The 27,592-nt window shown below is 39.4% G+C and overlaps 1 protein-coding gene and 1 pseudogene across 4 annotated transcripts in view; one reads left to right on the plus strand and one right to left on the minus strand.

Moving 5' to 3' along the window:
* Positions 1 to 27,592, plus strand: part of GHR (growth hormone receptor) — a 299,293-nt gene that overhangs the window by 32,175 nt on the left and 239,526 nt on the right. The gene's annotated exons all lie outside the window — the stretch shown is intronic.
* Positions 17,959 to 21,354, minus strand: LOC105738652 (annotated as a pseudogene).

Raw genomic sequence — 27,592 nt, forward strand, 5'->3', positions numbered from 1 at the left:
CATTCTCTTGTAAATGTTGCATGATGGTCAGTAGATTTAGGAATAAAGGACTCCAGCATAAAACACTGACACTTCTGCTGGAGAAATATTTTACAAACTATACATATTGAAGCCCAAACTCCAGTTTATTAGTAAAGGAGTAGCACTGATACTAGAACTTTGTGATCAACATGTTGGGATAAGAAGTCAGAAGACTTAGATCTGTGTTCTTTTTCTCCTGCTGGCTATAGGTTGCTTTAATCTCTGAGCTGCAGTTTCCTCATCTATAGAATAGGTTAGACCAGATTAGTGGTCTTCAACTTTGGCTGTATATTAGAATTATCTTACTCTTGACCAATTAAATTAGAAATTTCAGGCCAGGCACAGTGGCTTACACCTGTAATCCCAGCATTTTGGGAGGCAGATACGGGTGGATCACGAGGTCAAGAGGTGGAGAACATCCTGGCCAAGATGGTGAAACCTTATCTCTACTAAAAATACAAAAATTAGCTGGGCGTGGTGGTGCACACCTGTAGTCCCAGCTACTCGGGAGGCTGAGGCAGGAGAATCACTTGAACCTGGGAGGTGGAGGTTGCAGTGAGCCGAGATCGTGCCACTGCACTGCAGCCTGGTGACAGCATGAGACTCCGTCTCAAAATAAATAAATAAATAAAAATAAAAATTAGAAATTTCACTGGGCGAGGAGGAAGGCAGAGGATTTTTAAAGCTCTCAGGTGATATATTTATGTTTAAAGTTAGGACTAAAAATCATAGGACTATGTCAGAAGTTCTAATTATAAATCTATAGGTTAGTTTTCTCCAGGCATGGTTATAGTGCTTAAATGTCTTTTAAATTTGTTACCAACATAGAAAAAAAAAAGCTTTCCAGCTTCTCTTGAAAAATGGAAATATTAGGCAACAGGTGGGCTTATGTTTCTGAGTGGTAAAAATTAAACAAAGTAAACGAGTCTCCATTTCATTTGTTCCTGTTGCCTTCCTGGCTCTTGAAGGCATTCTCATTTGTGAAAACTAAACTAGATGGTCTTTAAAGTCTCCAGTTATTTGAATTGCTTATTTCCACCGCCAGAAAAGAGATGGTAAACAAACTATACCTTTATCTATAAGCTAGTTGGTTTGTGAAATCAAAGGGAACTTAATCTCTGAATATGGAAAAATCCCAGGGTCCAATGGAAGAGGAACTCCATCTCATTAATAGCAGGACTCCACAGACTGCTATGGAAAAGACACCCACCTGGGGCTAAGAGGGAGGGAGGCGGAAGAGGACTTAATTCATTTTCTGGGCATTTTTAATGAAGCTTTCCCCTCTTTCATTATTTCTTATTTGGGAGCTGGATCATTAGTTGGGATGTGACTGGCTTTCCCTGGGGAGCAAAAAGGAGATTAACAGAGGTTTTGCTCGCTTCTTCCTGTGATTTACTGTGGGAAGCCTCCCAGGTTCTTCCCTTCACTTCTCTGTGGCCTTCATCTTCATGGTTTCTTGCTGTGTCTCTCTGAGAGCAAGTACCTGGGTGAAAAAGGCTGAGTGTGTGGTTTATTGGCAACTGCCTGGCATTGGATTTAAGTGGGTATATTTGAATTACTAGAATTTTACATTTTATAGGTTCAAAATATGCACTTGAATTTTGTAGGACCTCTTACCCAAATTGAATAATCCTTTGTGCCTTGTTAAATTTTAAAAGTCACACTATCAACATTATGACATATGGTATATATGATGGCAATGGTAAAAATAACACTTATTATCCACTTTAATGTGCCAGCAGTGTTCCAAGTGATTTGCATAAATATCAAATTTGTTCCACACAATTATCCTATGAACTAAATGTTATTATTTTCTGGTTTATAGGTGAGGAACACAGAGGCTTAAAACAGCTATTTGATTTCTCTTATTTCAAAATTAGGGGAAGTGAGATACATTAACCTGTATAACCAGACCTTGTTAACTGTTTTTGGTAAATTCCAATGTGTATTGATTTTCACAAAGACAAAGCACACCATTGTTATATTAAATATTAATTTTGTCGTAGTCCCTCAAGGGGCTTACTGGCTGTATTGTTATTGTTTTTTGATTTTGTTTATACATGGTGGATTACAGAATTCCATGAACATAAAAAATCTTGACTTTATCCTAGCTTATTGCCTGTTCTTACCCCCTGCAAAGTAAAAAGTTCAAAATAGCGTTAGTAAGCCAAGCAAACTACTTACTAGCCACATGAACTTACTAGCCTCTCTACCTCAGTTTCCTTGTTGGGAAAATGAACAATACCTAACTCAACTCATAAGGATATTTCTAGAATCAGGTGTAATATCAAATAAAAATATATTTCATTTTTCCTAGAAGATACCCGTGTATATCTTAGGTACTGATGTATTCATAGTGATGCAGAACATAAAATGTTTATTCTTTTGCTTAGCAACAACTATCCGTAGAGACTTTTCCACTTCAGAGATTTAATCCCATTAAAGGTTTTTAGATTGATTGGACAATGAGAATGTTTTTGTCTCTCTGAAACTGAGGCTGAAAGTTGATTTCATTCTCTCACTTGTTCCCAGCAAAATCTCCTTCCCTGCTATCACCAGCTAACTGCTGACAGGCTCTTCTCAGTGCAGGTGGACAACATGGTGGATTAATTTCTCTTGCTGAAGTCATTTCTACTCTTCATTGCTGAAAGGTTGCTTATTTGTGTGCTCAGCTTCTTGAATAAGTTGGCACATTCAGTGAATCTTTCCTTGTATAGTTCATACTCACTTGTCAGTAAAAGATTTGTTGTGTGCAGGAAGGCAGTTGGGGGACAATAGCTCTTGCCTGCTAAGCAATCTAAATTATGAGTTGAGCCTTTCGTTCATTGCTTTACATGTGGTTGTATGCTTGCTATTAACTAATTGTTGCTGTTTATGGGAAAAATAGTTGCCTTTTAAAAAGAAAAAAACTGAAAAGAGGCATCCATATTCTTCTCAGGTCTTAGTCCCTGGGTGAGTGGGTATGTACATAAACATATCTATATACATGTATATGTAAATATAAATTTATATACATGTGGTATATGTGCATACTTAGTGTAACTAACACTATAAATAATTCATGTGGCAAATTCAATAAGGACAACAGTAACAAAAAAGGCCAGGGAATGTAATCTTCTCCCCTGAAGACTTCAGCTGCCCAAGAAACTTATTTGTCTTTCATATTGTGGAGTAAATAAAGTTTTATTTTAAGGCAACTTTCTCAGATCTTTAAAAAATTTTTTTTTAGATACAGGGTCTTGCTCTGTTGCCCAGGCTAGAGTTCAGTGGCAAGATCATGACTCACTGCAGCCTGGAATTCCTGAGCTCAGGTGATCCTCCTGCCTCAGCCTCCTGAGTAGCTGGGACTACAGGTGCAGGCCACTGTGTCTGGTTAATTTTTTTTTCATATTTTTGGGGATGGGGTCTGGCTATGCTGCCCAGGCTGGCCTTAAACTCTTGGGGTCAAACAATCCTTCTGCCTCTGCCTCCCAAGTACCCGAGATTACAGGCATGAGCCACTCAGATCCCTTTGTGTTGCACGTATAAAACCAATATTTTAAAACTCAGAACAATCTTTTTTAATCCTTGGAGTAACCTTATGAAGATAGTAAATAATAAATGCTCTGAGATCTATAATCTCTACTACTTTAAAGATTTATTAAAAAATGTATGAGTTTTTATTTTCATAATTAGTATTTTATATAGTTATAGTAAATAGTATTTTATAAATGTATAAATATATTAATGTTTTTAAAATTTATTTTGGAGTTTTATGTTGGCTTCAAGATAATGTTAAGTCTTTTAAGGGTTACTTATTAATACAATTTTCAGCTTTCATTTGTTCAAACTCAAGTAATGAAAATTTCTACTTAAAGGAGAAGGTTTTACTTCCAGCCTCTTCAGGATTAACTTGAGGAGAAAATGTTGTTAAACTCAAAAAGCTATACATATTACACCACCAAATACCTGCTTTCTGGCACTAATCAATTAGTTTTTTGAATGCGTCCACCTTAGTAATGAATTATCTGCCTGTATGTACTTCCGTTTTAAAGGATAAATGCCATTTGTTACCTGTGTTTCAGTCACAGATTTTTACTAAACTTTGTTCCCTGGTATAAAACACAGAATGGGAATTTGCAGTATAATTGTGAAAAAAATCAATTTGTTTCTTATATTAAGAGCCTATAAGCAAGGTAGAGATGGTTAACTGAGGAAATTGAATGATAACATCCTAGCTGAGAACCAATTCAAGAATACAATCCCATTCTCAATAGCCACAGAAAGAATACAATACCTAGGAATACAGCTAATCAAGGAGAGAAAAGACCTCTACAACAATAATTATAAAACGTTGCTCCAAGAAATCAGAGATGACACAAAAAAGCATTTCATGCTTATGGGTAGGAAGAATCAATATTGTGAAAATAGCCATACTGCCCAAAGCAATTTACAGATTCAGTGTATATCAAACTACCAATGACATTCTCCACAGAGGTAGACAAAAACTACTTAAAATTTCATACTGAACCAAAGAAAAGCTCAAATAGCCAAGGAAATCCAAGGCAGAAAGAACAAAGCTGGAGGCATCATGTTATCTGACTTCAAATCATACTGCAAGGCTACAGTAACCAAAACAGCATGTCACTGGCACAAAAACAGACACATAGACAAATGGAACAGATTAGAGAGCCCAGAAATAATGCCACACACCTACAACAATCTGATCTTTGATAAAGTTGACAAAAACAAGAAATGGGGAAAGGACTCTTTATTCAATAAATGGGGCTGGGAAGCTAGCTAGCCATATGCAGAAGATTGAAGCTGGACCCCTCCTTACACCATATAAAAAATCAACTTGAGATAGATTAAAAACTTAAATGTAAAACCTAAAACTATAAAAAACCCTGGAAGATAACCTAGGAAATGGCATTCTCGACATAGGACCTGGCAAAGATTCCATGACAAAGATGTCATGACAAAGATGTCAAAAGCAATTGCAACAAAAACAAAAATTGAGAAATGGAAACTAATTAAACTAAAGAGCTTCTGCACAGCAAAAGAACTATCAACAGAGTAAACAGCCTACAGGATGGGAGAAAATATTTGCAAACTATACATCCGACAAAAGTCTGGTATTCAGAATCTATAACAAACTTGAACAAATCAACAAGCAAAAAACAACCCAATTAAAAAGTGAGCAAAGGACATTAACAAACATTTTTCAAAGGAAGACATACATGTGGCCAACAAGCATATGAAAAAATGCTCAATATCACTAATCATTATGGAAATGCAAATCAAAATCACAATGAGATACCATCTCACAAGTCAGAATGGCTATTATCAAAAAGTAAATGAAAAACAGATGCCTGTGAGGTTGTAGAGAAAAGGGAATGCTTATACACTGAAAAGGGAATGTTTATACACTGCTGGTGGGAATGTAAATTAGTTCAGCAATTGTGGTAAGCAGTTTGGTAATTTCTCAGAGAAACTCAAAGTAGAATTACCATTGACCCAATAATCCCATTATTGGACATAAACCCAAAGGAATATAAATCATTTTGCCATAAAGACACATGCATATGTATTTTCATTGCAGCACTATAACAGAGACACAATAACAAAGACATGGAACCAAACTAAATGTCCATCAATAGTAGACTGGATAAAGAAAATGTGATACATATATACCATGGAATACCATGCAGCCATAGAAAGAAACGAGAACATGTCCTTTGCAGCAGCATGGATGAAGCTGGAGGCCATTACCCTAAGTGGACTAACACAGGAACAGAAAACCAAATACCACATGTTCTCATTTATAAGTGGAAGCTAAACATTGAGTACATATGGACACAAAGAAGAGACCAACAGACACTGGGTCCTACTTGAGGGTAGAGGGAGGGAAGAGGATGAAGATTAAAAAACCACATATCAGATACTATGCTTATTACCTGAGTGGCAAAATAATCTGTACACCAAACCCCTCTGACATGCCATTTACCTATATAACAAACCTGCATAGTACCCCTGAACTTAAAAGTTAAAAGAAAAAAAAATGATTAATGAGTGTGATACTAGAACAATATTATGATGCAGGGCTATTTTTTGTGTTTGCTAGCTGGGCTTGAGATTTGATAAATAAGTCCCATTGTCCTAATCCACTAGTGATGATGTTCTAGCCTTTGAAATTCAAACTACTATTACTGTACTTTGAGAGAGACTGTATGAGAATTGGACCCAGCCTGGGGCTTTAGACACCATGGTTCAAATCTTGGCTCTTATCATTTTTTAGCCACGTGTTGTGGACTCAATGTTTGTATCTCCCAGCTCCCCAAATTCACAGGTTGAATCCCTAACCTCCAATGTGGCTGAATTTGAGATTAGGGCCTGTGAGGAGCTGGTAAAAGTTAAATGAAGTCTTAAGGATAGGTCTCCAATCCTATAGGGTTGGTACTCTTACAAGAAGAGGAAGAGACACCAGAGTTCTCTCTCTTTGCTATATGACGACATGGTGAGGAGTGGCCATCTGCAAGCTCAGAAGAGAGCCCTCACCAGGAACTTAAGTGGCTGGCACCTTGATCTTGGACTTCCCAACCTCCAGAACTGTGAGAAATAATTTTTTTTTGTTTAAATCACCCAAACTGTAGTATTTTGTTATGGCAGCCCAAGCCAATTATTATACCATGTAAGCAGTTTACTTAAATTTACTAAATATGTAAGTTACTTATAATTTCAAATCCTGGTTCTAACTTTACTAGCTATCACTTTTACTAGCTAACACATTACATTTTCTTCAACTTGCCGCATGCTTTTGCTGTGAGTTTTAAATGAAATTGCTTCAGTACTTTGCTTATCATACTGCTGATCCATAGTAGGCACTTAAAGTTAGTTTCCAGGAAGTTTGGAATGGATCTCACTTATGCAAATGGTTGACTTTGACGGTGCTTGTTCCTCTCTGGAAAGGGTTCACCTCCCATTAGAATAGTCCTATGACTGCAGTAATTTTGTATGTTAAACTTACATGTTTATCTGCAGAATGTTAAATCTGCAAACACCATCCATCAACCCAAAAGCAAAAAAGAGTGTTTCCTAATAGTTAATAGTTGGTAGGTTAATAGGAAATCTAGAAAAAAAAAAAGTTTAATAATGAAGGCTATATTAATACCAAGTCTCATTTGAGTGCCTGTCAGTAAGGAAATAGTTATCTTTCATTGTTAATCAATGAAGACCAATTGGCATAATTAGGGCTCTGGTGTGTTTTCTTCAAATGGTCTTCTAGGACCTAATGTAATATCATTTGAGAGACTCAGAGAGGATCCCATATTCCTAAAGGCATCTTAGAGTCCTCAGTCGCCCAACATCTCACCCTTAATCATGCTTTGCAGATGAAAAATTGAAGACTCCTTGTCTCTGAATATCTGGGATATGCTTTCATTCCTAGGATGGACATTTTCCTTCTTCACCAATAAGGAAGAAAAAGGGTGATTTATAAGAGCAGTTCTACTGAGTGAAATGTGGGTCCTAGCAAAGGAGGACACAGCTGCCCCTTGTAATAGTGGAGGGAAGGAAGAAGGCAGGCTGGGTGTACTTTGCCCTCCTCAACCCTGAACCCTATCTGTTTACCACAGTGGACCTTTTTTCTGAACTCTGACCTCATTATTTCATTCATTATCCACATAATATTCATCAAAGTTCTCCAAGGCTCTTAGAATAAATCTTTAACATTTCCCCAGAAAGTCACAGGGTCTGACACCTCCCTTCCTTTTTCCAGCTTCCTATCATAATCCTCCTTTTTGGCAGCGGCCACACTGATCTTCTTTCAGGTCCCCAAAACAGCATTTGCTTTCCATTGTGAGCCCCTTACATCATGACTGTCAGCCCAATTGTCATTTCTTTGGGGAGGCCTTCCCTGAACCCTGGAACTGGATCATATTCCCTTATCATGTGCTTTCATAGCACCATGAATGTCTCCTTGGTGGCAATCCCCAGCAGGAGAATTCTTTGTTTATCTGTATGGCTGTTTCATAAATGTTTGTCTTCCTCCCAATAGTCTGTCAGCACTTTGGCAGCCAGTTGTGTTTTGCTCTTGATTCTACCTCCAGCACAGAATTTCTCTTAGTATTTTATGGAAGGAGACATGAAAAAAGAAAAAGTCCATTGCATGAAGATTTAATCCAGCGAGACTGAGGCCTGAACATCTAGTTTTAGAGAAGCCAGCTGCTAGCAGGACAGACTGGCAGGGACTAGGTGAGGAGAATGGAAAAACACAGGGAATGAGCATCACTTTCTTTAAGATTTTGCCTCTGGCAGACCCCTCCAAGTAACAGATTCCAAAGAGATTGTGAATGTTCTCCCTCTGGTATGGAGTCTCCTGTCCTGTCAGAAACATGGTACCTAGAGGCCAAAGCTGCTACATAAGCAAGTTATCATGAAACTATTCCAGGACAGGTTTCAGAAGTAGGGTCTTAAAAATGAGTATTAAGGGGTGGAGCCAAGATGGCCGAATAGGAACAGCTCCGGTCTCCAGCTCCCAGCCCCAGCGACACAGAAGACGGGTGATTTCTGCATTTCTGCTTGAGGTACTGGTTTCATCTCACTAGGGAGTGCCTAACAGTGGGTGCAGGACAGTAGGTGAAGCACACTGTGCGCGAGCCGAAGCAGGGCGAGGCATTGACTCACTCGGGAAGCACAAGGGGTCAGGGAGTTCCCTTTCCTAGTCAAAGAAAGGGGAAGCAGACGGCACCTGGAATATCGGGTCAGTCCCACCCTAACTGCGCTTTTCCAACGGGCCTGGAAAACGGCACACTAGGAGATTGTGTCCCGCACCTGGCTCGGAGGGTCCTATGCCCACGGAGTCTCGCTAATTGCTAGCACAGCAGTCTGAGATCAAGCTGCGAGGCGGCAGCGAGGCTGGGGGAGGGGCGCCCGCCATTGCCCAGGCTTGCTTAGGTAAACAAAGCAGCCAGGAAGCTCAAACTGGGTGGAGCCCACCACAGCTCAAGGAGGCCTGCCTGCCTCTGTAGGCTCCACCTCTGGGGGCAGGGCACAGACAAACAAAAACTGCAAGAACTTCCACAGACTTAAATGTCCCTGTCTGACTGACAGCTTTGAAGAGAGTAGTGGTTCTCCCAGCACGCAGCTGGAGATCTGAGAACGGTCAGACTGCCTCCTAAAGTGGGTCCCTCACCCCTGAGCAGCCTAACTGGGAGGCACCCCCCCAGTAGGGACAGACTGACACCTCATTCAACCCGGTACTTCTCTGAGACAAAACTTTCAGAGGAACTATCAGACAGCTGAATTTGTGGTCTCACGAAAATCCGCTGTTCTGCAGCCACCGCTGCTGACACCCAGCCAAACAGGGTCTGGAGTGCACCTCTAGTAAACTCCAACAGACCTGCAGCTGAGGGTCCTGTCTGGTAGAAGGAAAACTAACAAACAGAAAGGACATCCACACCAAAAACCCATCTGTACATCACCATCATCAAAGACAAAAAGTAGATAAAACCACAAAGATGGGGAAAAAACAGACCAAAAAAACTGGAAACTCTAAAAAACAGAGCACCTCTCCTCCTCCAAAGGAACGCAGTTCCTCACCAGCAATGGAACAAAGCTGGGTGGAGGATGACTTTGATGAGTTGAGAGAAGAAGGCTTCAGACGATCAAACTACTCTGAGCTACGAGAGGAAATTCAAAACAACAGCAAAGAAGTTAAAAACTTTGAAAAAAAATTAGAAGAATGGATAACTAGAATAACCAATGGAGAGAAGGGCTTCAAGGAGCCGATGGAGCTGAAAGCCAAGTTTCGAGAACTACGCGAAGATTGCAGAAGCCTCAGTAGCAGATGCGATCAACTGGAAGAAAGGGTATCACTGATGGAAGATGAAATGAATGAAATGAAAAGAGAAGGGAAGTTTAGAGAAAAAAGGATAAAAAGAAATGAACAAAGCCTCCAAGAAATTTGGGACTATGTGAAAAGACCAAACCTACGTCTGATTGGTGTACCTGAAAATGATGGGGAGAATGGAACCAAGTTGGAAAACACTCTGCAAGATATTATCCAGGAGAACTTCCCCAATCTAGCAAGGCAGGCCAGCATTCAGATTCAGGAAATACAGAGAACGCCACAAAGATACTCCTCGAGAAGGGCAACTCCAAGACACATTATTGTCAGATTCACCAAAGTTGAAATGAAAGAAAAAAAGTTAAGGGCAGCCAGAGAGAAAGGTCGGGTTACCCACAAAGGGAAGCCCATCAGACTAACAGCTGATCTCTCAGCAGAAACTCTACAAGCCAGAAGAGAGTGGGGGCCGATATTCAACATTCTTAAAGAAAAGAATTTTCAACCCAGAATCTCCTATCCCGCCAAACTAAGCTTCATAAGTGAAGGACAAATAAAACACTTTACAGACAAGCAAACGCTGAGTGATTTTGTCACCACCAGGCCTGCCCTAAAAGAGCTCCTGAAGGAAGCACTAAACATGGAAAGGAACAACTGGTACCAGCCACTGCAAAAACATGCCAAATTGTAAAGACCATCGAGACTAGGAAGAAACTATAGCAACTAACGAGCAAAATAACCAACTAACATCATAATGACAGGATCAGATTCACACATAACAATATTAACGTTAAATGTAAATGGGCTAAATGCTCCAATCAAAAGACACAGACTGGCAAACTGGATAAGGAGTCAGGACCCATCAGTGTGCTGTATTCAGGAAACCCATCTCACGTGCAGAGACACACATAGACTCAAAATAAAGGGATGGAGGAAGATCTATCAAGCAACTGGAAAACAAAAAAAGGCAGGGGTTGCAATCCTAGTCTCTGATAAAATAGACTTTAAACCAACAAAGATCAAAAGAGACAAAGAAGGCCATTACATAATGGTAAAGGGATCAATTCATCAAGAAGAGCTAACTATCCTAAATATATATGCACCCAACACAGGAGCACCCAGATTCATAAAGCAAGTCCTGAGTGACCTACTAAGGGACTTAAACTCCCACACAATAATAATGGGAGATTTTAACACCCCACTGTCAGCATTAGACAGATCAACAAGACAGAAAGTTAACAAGGATATCCAGGAATTGAACTCAGCTCTACATAAAGTGGACCTAATAGACATCTACAGAACTCTCCACCCCAAGTCAACAGAATATACATTTTTTTCAGCACCACACCACACCTATTCCAAAATTGACCCCATAGTTGGAAGTAAAGCTCTCCTCAGCAAATGTAAAAGAACAGAAATTATAACAAACTGTCTCTCAGACCACAGTGCAATCAAACTAGAACTCAGGATTAAGAAACTCACTCAAAACCGCTCTACTACATGGAAACTGAACAACCTGCTCCTGAATGACTATTGGGTACATAATGAAATGAAGGCAGAAATAAAGATGTTCTTTGAAACCAACGAGAACAAAGACACAACATACCAGAATCTCTGGGACACATTCAAAGCAGTGTGTAGAGGGAAATTTATAGCACTAAATGCCCACAGGAGAAAGCAGGAAAGATCCAAAATTGACTCCCTAACATCACAATTAAAAGAACTAGAAAAGCAAGAGCAAACACATTCAAAAGCTAGCAGAAGGCTAGAAATAACTAAAATCAGAGCAGAACTGAAGGAAATAGAGACGCAAAAAACCCTTCAAAAAATTAATGAATCCAGGAGCTGGTTTTTTGAAAAGATCAACAAAATTGATGGACCGCTAGCAAGACTAATAAAGAAGAAAAGAGAGAAGAATCAAATAGATGCAATAAAAAACGAAAAAGGGGATATCACCACCGATCCCACAGAAATACAATCTACCATCAGAGAATACTACAAACACCTCTATGCAAATAAACTAGAAAATCTAGAAGAAATGGATAAATTCCTTGACAAATACACCCTCCCAAGACTAAACCAGGAAGAAGTTGAATCTCTGAATAGACCAATAACAGGTTCTGAAATTGTGGCAATAATCAATAGCTTACTAACCAAAAAGAGTCCAGGACCTGATGGATTCACAGCCGAATTCTACCAGAGGTACAAGGAGGAACTGGTACCATTCCTTCTGAAACTATTCCAATCGATAGAAAAAGAGGGAATCCTCCCTAACACATTTTATGAAGCCAGCATCGTCCTGATACCAAAACCTGGCAGAGACATAACCAAAAAAGAGAATTTCAGACCAATATCCTTGATGAACATTGATGCAAAAATCCTCAATAAAATACTGGCAAACTGAATCCAGCAGCACATCAAAAAGCTTATCCACCATGATCAAGTGGGCTTCATCCCTGGGATGCAAGTCTGGTTCAACATACGCAAATCAATAAATGTAGTCCAACATATAAACAGAACCAAAGACAAAAACCACATGATTATCTCAATAGATGCAGAAAAGGCCTTTGACAAAATTCAACAACCCTTCATGCTAAAAACTCTCAATAAATTAGGTATTGATGGGACGTATCTCGAAATAATAAGAGCTATCTATGACAAACCCACAGCCAATATCATACTGAATGGGCAAAAACTGGAAGCATTCCCTCTGAAAACTGGCACAAGACAGGGATGCCCTCTCTCGCCGCTCCTGTTCAACATAGTGCTGGAAGTTCTGGCCAGAGCAATCAGGCAGGAGAAGGAAATAAAAGGTATTCAATTAGGAAAAGAGGAAGTCAAATTGTCCCTGTTTGCAGATGACATGATTGTATATCTAGAAAACCCCATTGTCTCAGCCCAAAATCTCCTTAAGCTGATTAGCAACTTCAGCGAAGTCTCAGGATACAAAATTAATGTACAAAAATCACAAGCATTCTTGTACACCAATAACAGACAAACAGAGAGCCAAATCATGAGTGAACTCCCATTCACAATTGCTTCAAAGAGAATAAAATACCTAGGAATCCAACTTACAAGGGATGTGAAGGACCTCTTCAAGGAGAACTACAAACCACTGCTCAATGAAATAAAAGAGGATACAAACAAATGGAAGAACATTCCATGCTCATGGGTTGGAAGAATCAATATCGTGAAAATGGCCATACTGCCCAAGGTAATTTATAGATTCAATGCCATCCCCATCAAGCTACCAATGACTTTCTTCACAGAATTGGAAAAAACTACTTTAAAGTTCATATGGAACCAAAAAAGAGCCCGCATCGCCAAGTCAATCCTAAGCCAAAAGAACAAAGCTGGAGGCATCACGCTACCTGACTTTAAACTATACTACAAGGCTACAGTAACCAAAACAGCATGGTACTGGTACCACAACAGAGACATAGATCAATGGAACAGAACAGAGCCCTCAGAAATGATGCCGCATAGCTACAACTATCTGATCTTTGACAAACCTGACAAAAACAAGAAATGGGGAAAGGATTCCCTATTTAATAAATGGTGCTGGGAAAACTGGCTAGCCATATGTAGAAAGCTGAAACTGGATCCCTTCCTTACACCTTATACAAAAATTAATTCAAGATGGATTAAAGACTTATATGTTAGACCTAAAACCATTAAAATCCTACAAGAAAACCTAGGCAATACCATTCAGGACATAGGCGTGGGCAAGGACTTCATGTCTAAAACACCAAAAGCAATGGCAACAAAAGCCAAAATCGACAAATGGGATCTCATTAAACTAAAGAGCTTCTGCACAGCAAAAGAAACTATCATCAGAATGAACAGGCAACCTACAGAATGGGAGAAAATTTTTGCAACCTACTCATCTGACAAAGGGCTAATATCCAGAATCTATAATGAACTCAAACAAATTTACAAGAAAAAAACAAACAACCCCATCAAAAAGTGGGCAGAGGACATGAACAGACACTTCTCAAAAGAAGACATTTATGCAGCCAGAAAACACATGAAGAAATGCTCATCATCACTGGCCATCAGAGAAATGCAAGTCAAAACCACAGTGAGATACCATCTCACACCAGTTAGAATGGCCATCATTAAAAAATCAGGAAACAACAGGTGCTGGAGAGGATGTGGAGAAATAGGAACACTTTTATACTGTTGGTGGGACTGTAAACTAGTTCAACCATTGTGGAAGTCAGTGTGGCGATTCCTCAGGGATCTCGAACTAGAAATACCATTTGACCCAGCCATCCCATTACTGGGTATATACCCAAAGGACTATAAATCATGCTGCTATAAAGACACATGCACACGTATGTTTATTGTGGCACTATTCACAATAGCAAAGAGTTGGAACCAACCCAAATGTCCAACAACGATAGACTGGATTAAGAAAATGTGGCACATATACACCATGGAATACTATGCAGCCATAAAAAATGATGAGTTCGTGTCCTTTGTAGGGACATGGATGAAACTGGAAAACATCATTCTCAGTAAACTATCACAAGGACAAAAAACCAAACACCGCATGTTCTCACTCATAGGTGGGAATTGAACAATGAGAACTCATGGACACAGGAAGGGGAACATCACACTCCAGGGACTGTTGTGGGGTGGGGGGAGGGGGGAGGGACAGCATTAGGAGATACACCTAATGCTAAATGACGAGTTAATGGGTGCAGGAAATCAACATGGCACATGGATACATATGTAACAAACCTGCACATTGTGCACATGTACCCTAAAACCCTAAAGTATAATAAAAAATAAAAATAAAAAAATAAAAAAATAAAAAAAATAAAAAAAATAAAAAAAAAAATGAGTATTAAATCTAATGTTCACCCAGATACATTTCCAACCCACATATAGACACCGAATTTAACAATGAAAGTGGAAGTTACTCTGTTGAGGATTTATTTGAAATGTTGGTTTTCTCTTGTCCATCTGATACAGGTCATAGCTCTGTTTCTGTCATTAGATTGATTTTCATGTTTCTCAACACAGACTCTCTGTGAGTCAGAGATAAGTTTAATTTTTCAGCATGGCCATAGGAATGTTGAAGTCATTCCTCATTAAAATGAAGCTAAGCAAAATTTAGTAGTACTTGTTTAGGATTCCTTATTTACTTTTCTACACAAAAAGAGTTGCAAGGGGAAAACAAAAACTTTAGATATGAGTAATTTCCTTAATTCAAATACAGATTTAAACCACTTTGTCATAATATGTAAATGAGCTATTGCTTTTTTCACCACAGGTCTGTTTTCAAATAGATAATGAGATTATATAAATAATTACCTTATATAGGCCGGGCGCGGTGGCTCAAGCCTGTAATCCCAGCACTTTGGGAGGCCGAGGCGGGTGGATCACGAGGTCAGGAGATCGAGACCATCCTGGCTAACATGGTGAAACCCCGTCTCTACTAAAAAATACAAAAAAATTAGCCGGGCGTGTTGGCAGGCGCCTGTGGTCCCAGCTACTCGGGAGGCTGAGGCAGGAGAATGGCGTGAGAATGGCATGAACCCAGGAGGTGGAGGTTGCGGTGAGCCGAGATCGCGCCACCACACTCCAGCCTGGGGGACAGAGAAAGACTCTGTCTCAAATAATAATAATAATAATAATAATAATTACCTTATATAAACATAAGGTTACTCATTATTGAAAGCAGTTTTCTTTTTTTGTTTCTGGTTTATCATGGTTTAAGAGTGAGCCTTTGTTTTAGATATTTGAAAACAAAATGTGTGTGTGCATGTGTATGTGTGTGTATGTGTGTGGATATGTATATCTAGGGAGGTCCTCAAATTCAAAAATTATAATACAAGGTTGTAATGTCAGCACTTCCTATTGCATAGTTTTGTAATGGGGATATATAGCTACGCATTAAAATGCATTACTGAAATGGAAAATCAGGATGTGTTAAAAATGAATTAGTAATTATATTAAGATCTGAATGGGAATTAGCATACAATGTAACTTAAGCTTTTGAAAAATAAAAAAAAATCCAGAAAATAATTAATGGTAAGTTAGTTTCAGTATTACATTGATAAATATTTCAAGAATAAGCTATAAAAAATAAGGAGGTAGATTTATTATTTTAAGGTTCATACTAAAAGATTGTAATATTTACTTAACCTTTCTTTATTTAATTTAGAATAAGATTACTGTCATCTCTCTAAGCATTTATGTAATAGTGTTTTATTTACTTTTCCATTAAATATTACTGAGATAAATAAGGAGTCCTGGTGAATGAAATATAATTTAATAAGCAGGGTTTTCTTAGGTGAAAACTAATCATGTCCTGCTATAAATGTATATTGAGAGAGAAGCTAAATAGACAAGCTCCATGATTTAGTCAATGATACGACTTCAGGGAAAATGTTTTCATGCCTTATTTGCCATATCTTTTAATACTTGCATTGAAAATAAAATTACATCCCAAGATTATGAAGGTTGTGAAATTTTATAATTAGATATTTAAGTCCTGAATTGATTAGCAGCAGTGTAAACATAGAAATGGATTTTGGGTTAAATCTGAGAACTATTTTTTTGTACTAAAATTTGCATGCAGATGACAATGGGAAAATCAAATGTTTTCCTGGAAAATTTTCAAATGGGACAAATAGTCATCTTTCTGGAAATATGAAATAAAGGGAGTGGTAGTGGTTGGACTATAAACCTCTTTGAAGGCCTTTTAATCTTTAGCTGTAATTCATGTTTCATCACCATTGAATTTTCAAGACAGAAAATACCTTAGAAATAATTTAGTGTTATCTTGTTGATATTATCAAAAAAAAAAATGCTCAGAGTCACGTAACTTGATTCAGTCAGAGCTGGTACTAGATGCTCAGTCTTCTGATTTCTAATTCAGTTTGCTTTCATTATCTACTACCTGCTGCTGACTCAGAGCTCCTCAGCTATCTGCAAGTGGATGTGTTTATTGAGCATTTACGATGTACATGTACTGCTCTCAATGCGAAGGATGCAACGGTGAATGGGAGCTTACTTTCTGACCCAAAAATTAGTTTTCTCTCTTTGTGTTCTAAATGAAAGTGTCCTTTTGCTTTATCTGAAGCAGAAAGTTGTAAGTTTGTTTATTTTACTTTTGAAATTTTAGAGAATTGGCAGTGGGGTCATGCCATCAGAAACACATACATGCAATGCATGGATGCACTGTGTGAATGAACTCTCTGGAAGATGGTAGATTATGGGAAAGAAGGAAGCTCAGAAAGAGAGTGGACCAAGTCAAGAGGAAAGAGAGAAGAAACAGGCAAGTGTGGAGCAGAGGAAAAGTAGGAGGGTCATGAATCCATTCTGCAGGTGTGTGCTGAGTGACTGGAAGAAGGAAAAGAACCAAGGAAGTCTCCGCCATGTTATCTTAGTTTTGTTAAGGGTATAAAGAGATTGAAGAGGGTTTAACTAGGCCCTCCTTAACCCTAGGTCATCCCTAGAGTCCCTGGCAGAACTAATAATCTAAATTATGAATGGCTGTGTGTGCACACACACAGGATGCACTTACAAATCCATCATTATGAGTATCTTCTGTCTTCTCCACTACAAAGAAAGGAAGGGAATGTGACCCTCTTTCCAGATTAGAAGTAACTAGGGCATAGTAACACAAATGGATGAATTAAACTGTTTGAAATGGTGCACTGGAATATATTTATTTTGGGGCAAATCATGAAGAAATGAAAAAGGAAGAGATTCTCTTTTGAGAAAAAGTTTGTTTCCTATCGTCAATTGAGCAACTCTGTGAACACTCTAAAGATACAGAATGATTATTCTGTAAAGTGCTGGGATTTCTGGTGCTGTGTGACAAAGTCCGGTTCTTTTTGTCTAAGTTAGTTATGATAATCTTTAATGAAAAGCAGAGGGGTCCCATGGTTTGGAACAAGTATCTGAGTCAAGAGTTGACAAGTAGAATAGCTGGGCCTAGAGGCTGCTGTCGAGTTGACAAAGCCAGAACAGTACATTTGGACAGAAAGAATTTGATTTTCTTATACTGAATGTGATGATCTTGAAGAACAGATATTTTTTTGCATGAAAATAAATCTTTATTTTCAGTTATTACCCACCAGCAAGAGAAAGTTAGGTTAAGGGTATAAAGGGATTGAAGAGGTTTCTACTTCTGCCTGGTCCTTATTTTGAATAGCCTTCCACTCATCCAAAGTTATCTATTTTGGACCCTCCTCTTTTACCTCTTCAACTTCATTCCCCTTATTTTCAGTGTCTGCCACTGGATGATGTTCTTCATCCTCAGGTGTTTCCTCAGTCACATTTGATTGATCCAAGTCACTGCAATTATAAGATATTTGTTTCTGAATGTATTTGGGGGACTCTGTTAATTCATCTTTGACAATTCCCCAGTTGTGAGATCTGCTACCTCCACGTTACAGGTCACTGTAATGTGAAAAAAAAGATCTATCACTTCCACTATACATATCAAATTCACGTTTGCCACGAGAATCAAATCCATCTCTTTGGCCCATTTCACGTCCACTGCCCTCTCGACCTCTTCGAAGACCACCACGACCTCAAATAGGTCGGTCAATAATTGGTCTATCAACTGAAAATTCACCTCCTTCACCCTTTTCATCAAGTGGCTTTTCAAATCTTTGTTCACAAGGTGGTCTCCTTTCTGGTCTTCTAGCAATTATTTCCCCTTCACCCTGAAGTTGTTGAGCAGGTCTTCTTCCAACTCGTCTTATTCCTTCTTCTTTTTTTGTTTTTTCTTTTTCCTCTGGGCAAGTTTTATTCTTTGATTCCTCTATCCAGGAAGGGGGCTGTTTGTTGCATCTTACCCAAATGGAATGCAATGGGAATTGGGAGCTTGAATTGTGTGGAGGAGGAGTTGTCAATCTTAACAAATGACTATAGCCGGTGTGTGGTGTCCATCAGTCCTTGAGGGCTTGGCCATGCAGACTAGGGAATGGTCAGAACAGACTCATCAGAGGTCTCCAGAGCTTTACAATATGAAAGTTCAGGGGGTATAGACAGTAAGGGAAAAGGCCGTTTCCTATTTCTGTCCATTTTTGGTACAGTAGACAGTTAAGGTTTTTTCTTTTGACTAGCTTTTAAAAAATTACTTAGGAAATGGAAAGCTTATAAACATTCATAAGTGAATTGTTGAATTGCTACCCCAAGTGGTTTCCTTACCTAGTCACCACTTAACCAGAAATACTAGAATACACGGTTCAACCAGAATTCAACCAGGCAGATAACCTGCCTATTGCTCAAGCAATCATCAGAGTTTTTAAAAACAAAATTAAGCAAAAAAGACCTTTCCCCAAATACAATCATTACTACTTAGCTTTGTATTACCCATTCCTAAGAAAGCCACATTCCATTTCAGAAAACATGACCGCTTAAGGTACAGTTAAAGCAAAGTCCTTGTCTTCAGGTGCTTACTTTCTGTTTTCTTTAAATTAACTTCTGAAATGTTTATCTTGTGTCTTCTGCTGCATTCCTGAAAACTGTAACTTTTAAGGACATAGGCCTCATCTTTATAAAGGAGGAAGAAAACAGCAAATAGGTGTCTCATTTGGGAGGCAGAAGGTTATGACCAATGCTGGAAGTCTTCCTCTTCCTTACTTGTTATTCAACAAGATGGGTTCTGTGGTGTCCCATGAGGTGTGAGTTGGAAACGAAAGCTGCACCAAACTTCTTATATTCATAGGGCTTCTCCCCAGTGTGGGTTCTCTGGTGCACGGTGAGTCTCAACCTCTGTCTGAAGGCCTTCCCACACTCATTACACGTGTAAGGTTTTTCTCCATTATGGATTCTCTGATGAGTAAGTAGGTATGAGCTACATGTGAAGGCCTTCCCACATTCATTACACACAAAAGGAAGATCTCCACTGTGAACTCTCTGGTGGACAAAAAGGCAAGAGAGCTGACTGAAGGCTTTCCCACATTCACTGCAGTCTTAAGGTTTCTCTGCAGTGTGAATTATCTGGTACATAACAAGGTGTGAAAAACAACTAAAGGTTTTCCCACACTCTTTACATTCATATGGCTTCTCACCAGTATGGCTTCGCTGATGTACAATACGATTTGCAATCTGGGTAAAGGCTTTGCCAGAATCATTACAGGCAGAGGGCTTCTCCCCAGTGTGGATCCTCTGGTGGACAATATGGTTTGAGCTCCCAGTAAATGTTTTCCGACACTCATTACATTTATAGCATTTTTCTGTAATGTGGACTTTCTGGTGCCGAGCAAGTTATGAGCTATAACTAAAGGCTTTCTCACATTTACTGCACCTAAAGGTTTTTTCTAAGGAGAGGTTTTTTTCATGTACAGTCAGATTTGAACTCTAGTGAAGGCTTTCCCACATTTTCAGCAAACATAAGGTTTCTGTCCAGTGTGGATTCTCTGATGCACAACGAGGTTTGCACTCTGACTAAATCCTTTCCCACACAGGCTACAATGTAAAAGACTTTTGCCCAAGCTGGGTTTTTGGATTTTTAACAGTGTCAGAATTAAGGCTGTATTTTCCCACAGATTTCTTACATTTCTGGTCTTCGTCTTCTTTGAAGCTTTCAGGTAAGTGACAGTCATTCACTATCACTTATCTGAAATCTTTCCTTTCCCTCCTTATTCTCTGCCTCTTTAACATGTTTTCTTTTTCACAAGCTTCTCTTAACTCTGGTCCTTAAGGATCAGCTTTCTGGATTCTTCCTAATATGATGAGGGGGATTTCAGCTTCCTCACATATCTCAGTTTTTGGAACCAGTAACTGAAGGTTCTTGGTTTCAGCACCTTTTCTTCCTCTTCTGATCCATCAAGGCCTGTCTGACGAAACTCCCCTGGGGCCCAGACTTTGATGTTCTCAGAGTGCACTTGTTGGCTGGATGCCTGACCTGGGAAGTTTTCTTCTTCCTCCTCCTCCTTTTGCACCTTCACTGGGCCTCATGGGCCTAGGGCCATGGCTTCTCTCAATTCTGCAGTCATCTTCTCTGCTCAGCAGGGGAACGCCTATAGCTGGCAGCTGCCCAGCAAAGGTCAAACCCCATCTAAGCTTTATGTTTCAAAAGCTTCTTGAGTTTCTTCCCAGGGCCATGATGAGTATTGCCTACGTGCGCAGCTGAGGGGCCGGACCAGAGTTCGCTGGCCCTGCAGCAGGCGGCTGGCGGACTGGGACCTCAGCTCCTACTGGCACGAGAACAATGACCCTTATTCCTTCTTTCTTAAGAGCCACCGACGGCTGCCTCTCCTCTTTCTTGTCAACCACGCCAACGCCGGGGGGCAGCGGGTTCTTGCTGTCTTTCTGGGACTCCTTGCGCAGCCAGCTATTTGCCTGCCGCCTTGGAGTTGGTCTGGGTGGCAGCCTGAGCTGCCGCTCTTGGCCCCAGGGACGCCGCCCCCGCCAGCTCCTTTTTTCTTGTTCCCCGTTGCCTTCAGCACCTCGAAGGGGTCCGATTCGTTGTCAAATAACTGGTCGAATCGGTTGGTGACCAGGCAGCTGAAGCCTTCCTGTAAGTGCCCAGGCATGATGGTTGCTCGGCGGCACATTCTTCCACGGATTGCCGCGGGCTGCGCCGAGCCAAGAGCGCGTGCTTCAGCTCTTCCCACAAGATCAAAGAACAAATTTTTTGAAATCTGCCTGTAAATGTCAGGCAAGGTAAATTTCAAAATGAATTTTTAAAGTCTCTAAAATGGAGTTATGTTTAATTATGACTTTATGACAAATTAAAAGATAGTTCTAGATAATATTATTCTAGAAGGAAGCTTCTCTTGTTCTGGGAAAGAGAGACAGTTTGGAAACTTGAGACAAGACCCTTATTGTCTGTTTTATTATTTACTGCTAACAAGCTGCATTCTCTCACTGTTCACTGGAATAGGTGGGTCCAGGGAACTTAGGAAAGCCTAATGGGAAGTGAGAAAAGTAAATTATTTCTTATATTTTTATGTGTACAAATAGTTGATAAAGGAGGAAGTGTAGTGGTGGGGTGGATCACGCATATTGGGATAGAAGAGATAGTATAATTATTCACAATTATAGATAAGGCGATCTAGGCTTCACATTTTCACTTCTGGAATATTTCACTTTGACAAAACAGTCTACTGTCTGCCTCAGCCTATCCTGGAGATGTCCTGGTGGTGGGAGAGGACCTGCTTTCTCCTTGCTGTGCTCCTACAGTTTGTCTCTACCAGTCATGTCCAAGCCCCTTGTCTTAGTGCCTCACAAGACCCCCTTCCTCTGACCAGGATTCAGGCACCTTCTCAGAACCTTCATTCCCCTGACAGCAGGACCAGCCAGTCTCCCAGACCCGGGGTAGTGCGAAGAGGAGAGCAGACTCCTTGGACCCAGAGTCCCAGGACACTTGGCCTCAATTCCTGTGACATCTATATCACCCAGACAACTGGGAAATGGAGGTGCTGGTGCCAGAACAAAAGCATAAGCTGTGTTTCTCAAGCTTGGACTTTACCTGGGCTGTTGCTTTATTTTCTAGCTGTTTACTGATTTTTAGAAGCATAAAGGTTTCTTTCTGTGAAGTTCCTAGGGACACTTACGGAGTGGGGACAGGTATTCCTTTTGTCTTTCAGAAAGGCATATCAAGAGTTAGTCTCACAGTAATTTAAGTCTCACCTCCTAAATGGGTTAAGAGTGGGGAGAAATAGGCCCTGCGCGGTGGCTCACGCTTGTAATCCAAGCTCTTTGGGAGGCCGAGGCAGGCAGATCACGAGGTCAGGAGATCGAGACCACGGTGAAACCCCGTCTCTACTAAAAATACAAAAAATTAGCCCAGCGTGGTGGCGGGCGCCTGTAGTCCCAGCTACTCGGAGAGGCTGAGGCAGGAGAATGGCGTGAACCCGGGAGGCGGAGCTTGCAGTGAGCCGAGATCGCGCCACTGCACTCTAGCCTGGGTGAGAGCAAGAGACTCCGTCTCAAAAAAAAAAAAAAAAAAAAGAGTGGGGAGAAATATATAAGTGTGTATATTTGTGTGTGTATATAAACAATATATACTACTAATATAATTAATAACAATAGTGTGTGTATAAATAATATGTAAATAACATTATATATCAATAACAAAATATTATATTATTAATAAATTATATATGTTGTTATATTAATATATTATATATTGTCATAATATATAAGATATAACTATATATTATATATTCTTTATCATATTATATCTATAATCTATATTATATATTTATATATCATTATATAATATATTATATGTATTAATATATAATATAGAACTATATAGTAAATATATGGGGGTGTGTATTTGTATACACACACACACACACACACACACACACACGCACATATATATCCTGCATTGTTTGCTTAGAATCATGCCTTGCAATTATTAACTGCTTTTTCTTCCTTCCCTTCATCTAATACACCAGAAGAATATTTCATTTAGCCAAAGGTGAGAATCCAAATTCATATTTGTATTCCCAATAGATTTCCCCCAGAATCTTGGGGTATCATTTCATCAATAACAGTTATGCAGATGTTCTATTGCTGTGTCCAATGCTTGCTTCGTTCATATGAAATTTGACTTTTGGCCATTCAAAAAGCAATCAGTGCCTTCTTGTTGATTAGCACTAATCACCACAAGATCCTTCCAATAGTAAATTTTCCAGAGCAAAATTCTGAACTTACAGATTAGTTTGCCGCAGCCCCTAGCCCTACACTGTAAGGATCTTGCTTTCCATAAGGTCCATTGTTAGACGGAAATGTTCCCCTGGCTCTATGCAGTGCTCGGGTGTTTCTTACTCAGCTGAAGGACTAATGAATTTAGTTTGAATCTAAATTTGGAGTAAAAAGTGCCACTCAGGAGAGCTGCTTCTGTGACTGCATTGCCTTCCAACCTGCTTTTCCTTTTTTCCTTATTACTCCACGTCCTTGAGGAGTTTATTCCTTTATAGCTTTTGTGATCTGGCTGTAATTATTTTGAAAAAAATTTTCATTATACTGGACATTTTGGATTAAGTCCTCCAAATTTTCTTATTTGTGAGAGTACAAGTCACTATTTACACTATGGTAAACTGCATGCAAACATCTGAGTACCTTTCTGTTCCTATCTTCAGCTTCGATGTTTTTCTGAGGAAGTATGTTTTCCTTTTCCCTCAGATTCCTGGTGCCTGGTATAGCACTTTTTTGATTTGCTCTTGTTCTGGCAATAGGTCAACTGGCTTTCATGGTCCTTAACATTTCAGGTAAATAATTCTAACAGTTGTGACTGGAAGGAATCCAAATCAACTCAAGGCATCCACTCTATGTTCAAAATGCCATGTTTTGAGTGATTTGTCCTTTGGTTAGTAACTTTAAAAAATATGAGGACTGGAAGGAGAAGCTATTATTTGAGGAACTAATGGAAAATCAAGCAGTTTTTGATATACTAAGATGTTCACTTATGATGCAAGGAGTGTGATCATTGACCTTCCTACTTACCTAAATATTATGCTCTCAGAGCATGTCGATAGGTAGCATAGCCTAGTGGTTAACACACATAGAAAAGTCAGACTGCCTAGTTCGAACCCCAGCTTCATCACTTGCTAGCTATATAATCTTTATTAAATTAGTTAGCTTTCCTGTGCCTCAGTCTGGTTTTCCTGAGGATTAAATGATTTTATATTTGTTAAGTGCCTAGAACTGTAGCTGGTCTGTAACAAGTACTATGCGTCTTTGTTTAAATAATAAATAAAACGACAGTATTGTTCAGATGGAGAAACAGGGGTCTTAGGCAGCTTAGGAGTTTTTCTAAAGTAACAGAATCATTTAATGGCAGAAACAACAATATTATCACTGCCCAGAACCCTAATGGAGAACTATAGCTCTTAAGGGTGATGTGGGGAGAAATACACTGATGAAAAACAATCAACATTATTAAAGATAGGATGGGAGAGAGTGGGAATTCGTCATTCATTTATCTAATGGCTTAGTCAGCAAACAACTAATGCCTACTTTGGGCCTTGACACTATACCAACATTATGCAGAAAGTGATTAAAATGCAAAAGAACATTCACTTAGGCTCGGATAAACAAGAGGTCTTTTGCAAAGTCTGATGATGAGCTTGTTGATGTTGAGTTGACAAACTATGCAGCAGGTCAGTGAGGGGGGATTATCATAAAATTCCATCCCTTAAACATCTACAGGAAGATGATTATTTTAAGATGCTTTACTTCTGGAGATGTATGCTTTACTTCTACTTAGAGAATCTGGCTTATGTTCTCATGTTCTGGTTTTATATGTAATTGGTCATGAGCTTAATTTGAGCCAAGCATTTGGCACAGTTGCCCCCAGAAATTAACTCATTTGTGGGTTGTATAAATGCTATTGCACAAAAAAGAAGTATATATATACAAATAGTCATAGTAGACCACATCCTGATTAATGGCTTCAAGTCTAGATGAAATGTTTTAAGAGGGATATTGACAAATTAGAGAACATTAGAAGCATTTGCCAGAATACTGACAGGGCAAGACATTATGCCAAATAGTAGAAAGAGAATTAGATGCCTAAGTGGAACATGGTATATAGCCCAAAAGAATTTGGAGGATTGTCATTGGTAGAATAAGATGTTATTCTTGGCTGCTTCCAGCTGAGGAGTGGTGGATGGGTGACTAAGGCCTATAAGAGAGCAAATATGACACAACACGCACAGGTATCAATTCTTGGAGGTAGATGTGCAAGTGGCCAGTATATAATTCCGTGGATTGGTTGGCTTTGAACTATTTTTTTTAATTTTATTATTATTATACTTTAAGTTTTAGGGTACATGTGCACAACGTGCAGGTTTGTTACATATGTATACATGTGCCATGTTGGTGTGCGCATTGCTCCAGGCCCCCCCAAAAATAAATAAATAAATAAATAAAATATTTGAGATAAATAAGAATTTAATAAATTCTTATAAATAAAATAAACAACTAAGATAAAAAAAGAGAGCAAATATAAAGAAGAGTTTCTAAATATTAAAATCAATTTCCAAAGAAACAGCCTGGCCTGTAAGGGAAAGAGCTTCTTGTGTGTAGATGTGTTTAGGTGAGGCCAGCTGAACAAGCTTCTGAGCTCTAGGGATTAGACTCCTTCTGCTGGATAGGAGGTACAACCAGATCATCTCAAAGGTTCCTTGTGTTCCAAGATTCTGTTACTCTCTGATTTCATGACTTGGATGTCACCTCCCTTAGGCTGGTTACTCTAAATAATGTTAAAAGTCAGTGTGTGCCTTAAGATTGGGTGCATTGCTATGAGAGAATGATTTTTACCAGAGAAGCAGTTGAGTCTAAGAATGAAACTACTGTTTCTAAGTGAGAGAGGTATGAATAACCTAAAGATAATATTTTTCTCTGTAGATAGAAAGAACTTGTATTATAGGTCTGTGTTGGGTGTATAGCAGGGCATCACCAGAATTCACCCTAACTGGGTGAATTCATGGCAGTGATCAGTAGAATATGTAGTTTAACAATGAGGCCTTATCATTTCTAAGTAGTTTCTTTTTTTTCTTTTTGAGACGCAGTCTCACCCTGTCACCCAGAGCTTTGCCCTGGAACTCTTGGAGTGCAACGGCGTGATCTCGGGTCCCTGCAACCTCCGCCTCCCAGGTTCAAACGATTCTCTTGACTCAGCCTCCCGATTTCTAAGTGGAGAGTTTTGAATGGCCCAAAGATAATATTTTTCTCTATAGATAGAAATAATTTGTATGCTAGGTATGTGTTGGATATATAGCAGGACATTACCAGAATTCAGCCTAACTCGGTGAATTCATGGCAGTGAACACTGCAATATGTGGTTTAATAATGAGGCCTTATTCTTAAGGCAAAGCTCAGAAAAGCTGATAAGCAAATTAGAAAGGTCTATTGAAAAGTGTCTGTCGGCCGGGGCGGTGGCTCACGCCTGTAATCCCAGCACTTTGGGAGGCTGAGGCGGGTGGATCACTAGGTCAAGAGATTGAGACCATCCTGGCCAACATGGTGAAACCCTGTCTCTACTAAAAATACAAAAATTAGCTGGGCATGGTGGCGTGCGCCTGTAGTCCCAGCTACTCGGGAGACTGAGGCAGGACAATCACTTGAACCAGGGAGGCAGAGGTTGCAATGAGCTGAGATTGTGCCACTGCACTCTAGCCTGGTGACAGAGCAAGACTTCGTCTCAAGAAAAAAAAAGTGTCTGTCTGGCCAGGCGTGGTGGTTCATGCCTGTAATCCTTAAAAAGCCCAGAAAATGTATCTTTATGGATTGACATGTGTCTGTCTGCCAACCTGCTTCCACAAAGGCCCCTCTTCTGATTGTAGAAGTGCCTGGTTTAGGATGGCAGTGTGCTCTACCTGCTGTCTAGTGAGTAGTCAGGATTGGACTTCTATAAGACACCCTCTATGAGAGGCTTGCAAATACCTTCAGAATCAGGCAGAGGTCTTTGGCCAGTTATTTCTGAATGAAGCATATCTGCGTGTCTGTCTGACCTAAGCCTGGGAACCACGATGGAAGATACTGTTTGAACAACAACAACAAAAAAGGCAGGGAACTTAAAAGAGAAATGGATTTTAGTCACTAAGAACACGAAGAGGAACATTTTGATAAAATGTACTCTATACAAACAAAATGCTTATACAAGACAAAGAAAGAGGAATGGGTAGTTTTCTAAAGAGTAAAACCAGTATTTTTAGGAACATGTATTTGTTTACAATATATTTTTTCTTGTTTCACCCTTGATTTTTAACTATTTAATAATTTTCTACAACATTTTTTTCTTTTTTTTGCCCT

This window comes from Nomascus leucogenys, chromosome 6 (assembly GCF_006542625.1).
Source record: "Nomascus leucogenys isolate Asia chromosome 6, Asia_NLE_v1, whole genome shotgun sequence".
NCBI classification, from domain to species: domain Eukaryota; kingdom Metazoa; phylum Chordata; class Mammalia; order Primates; family Hylobatidae; genus Nomascus; species Nomascus leucogenys.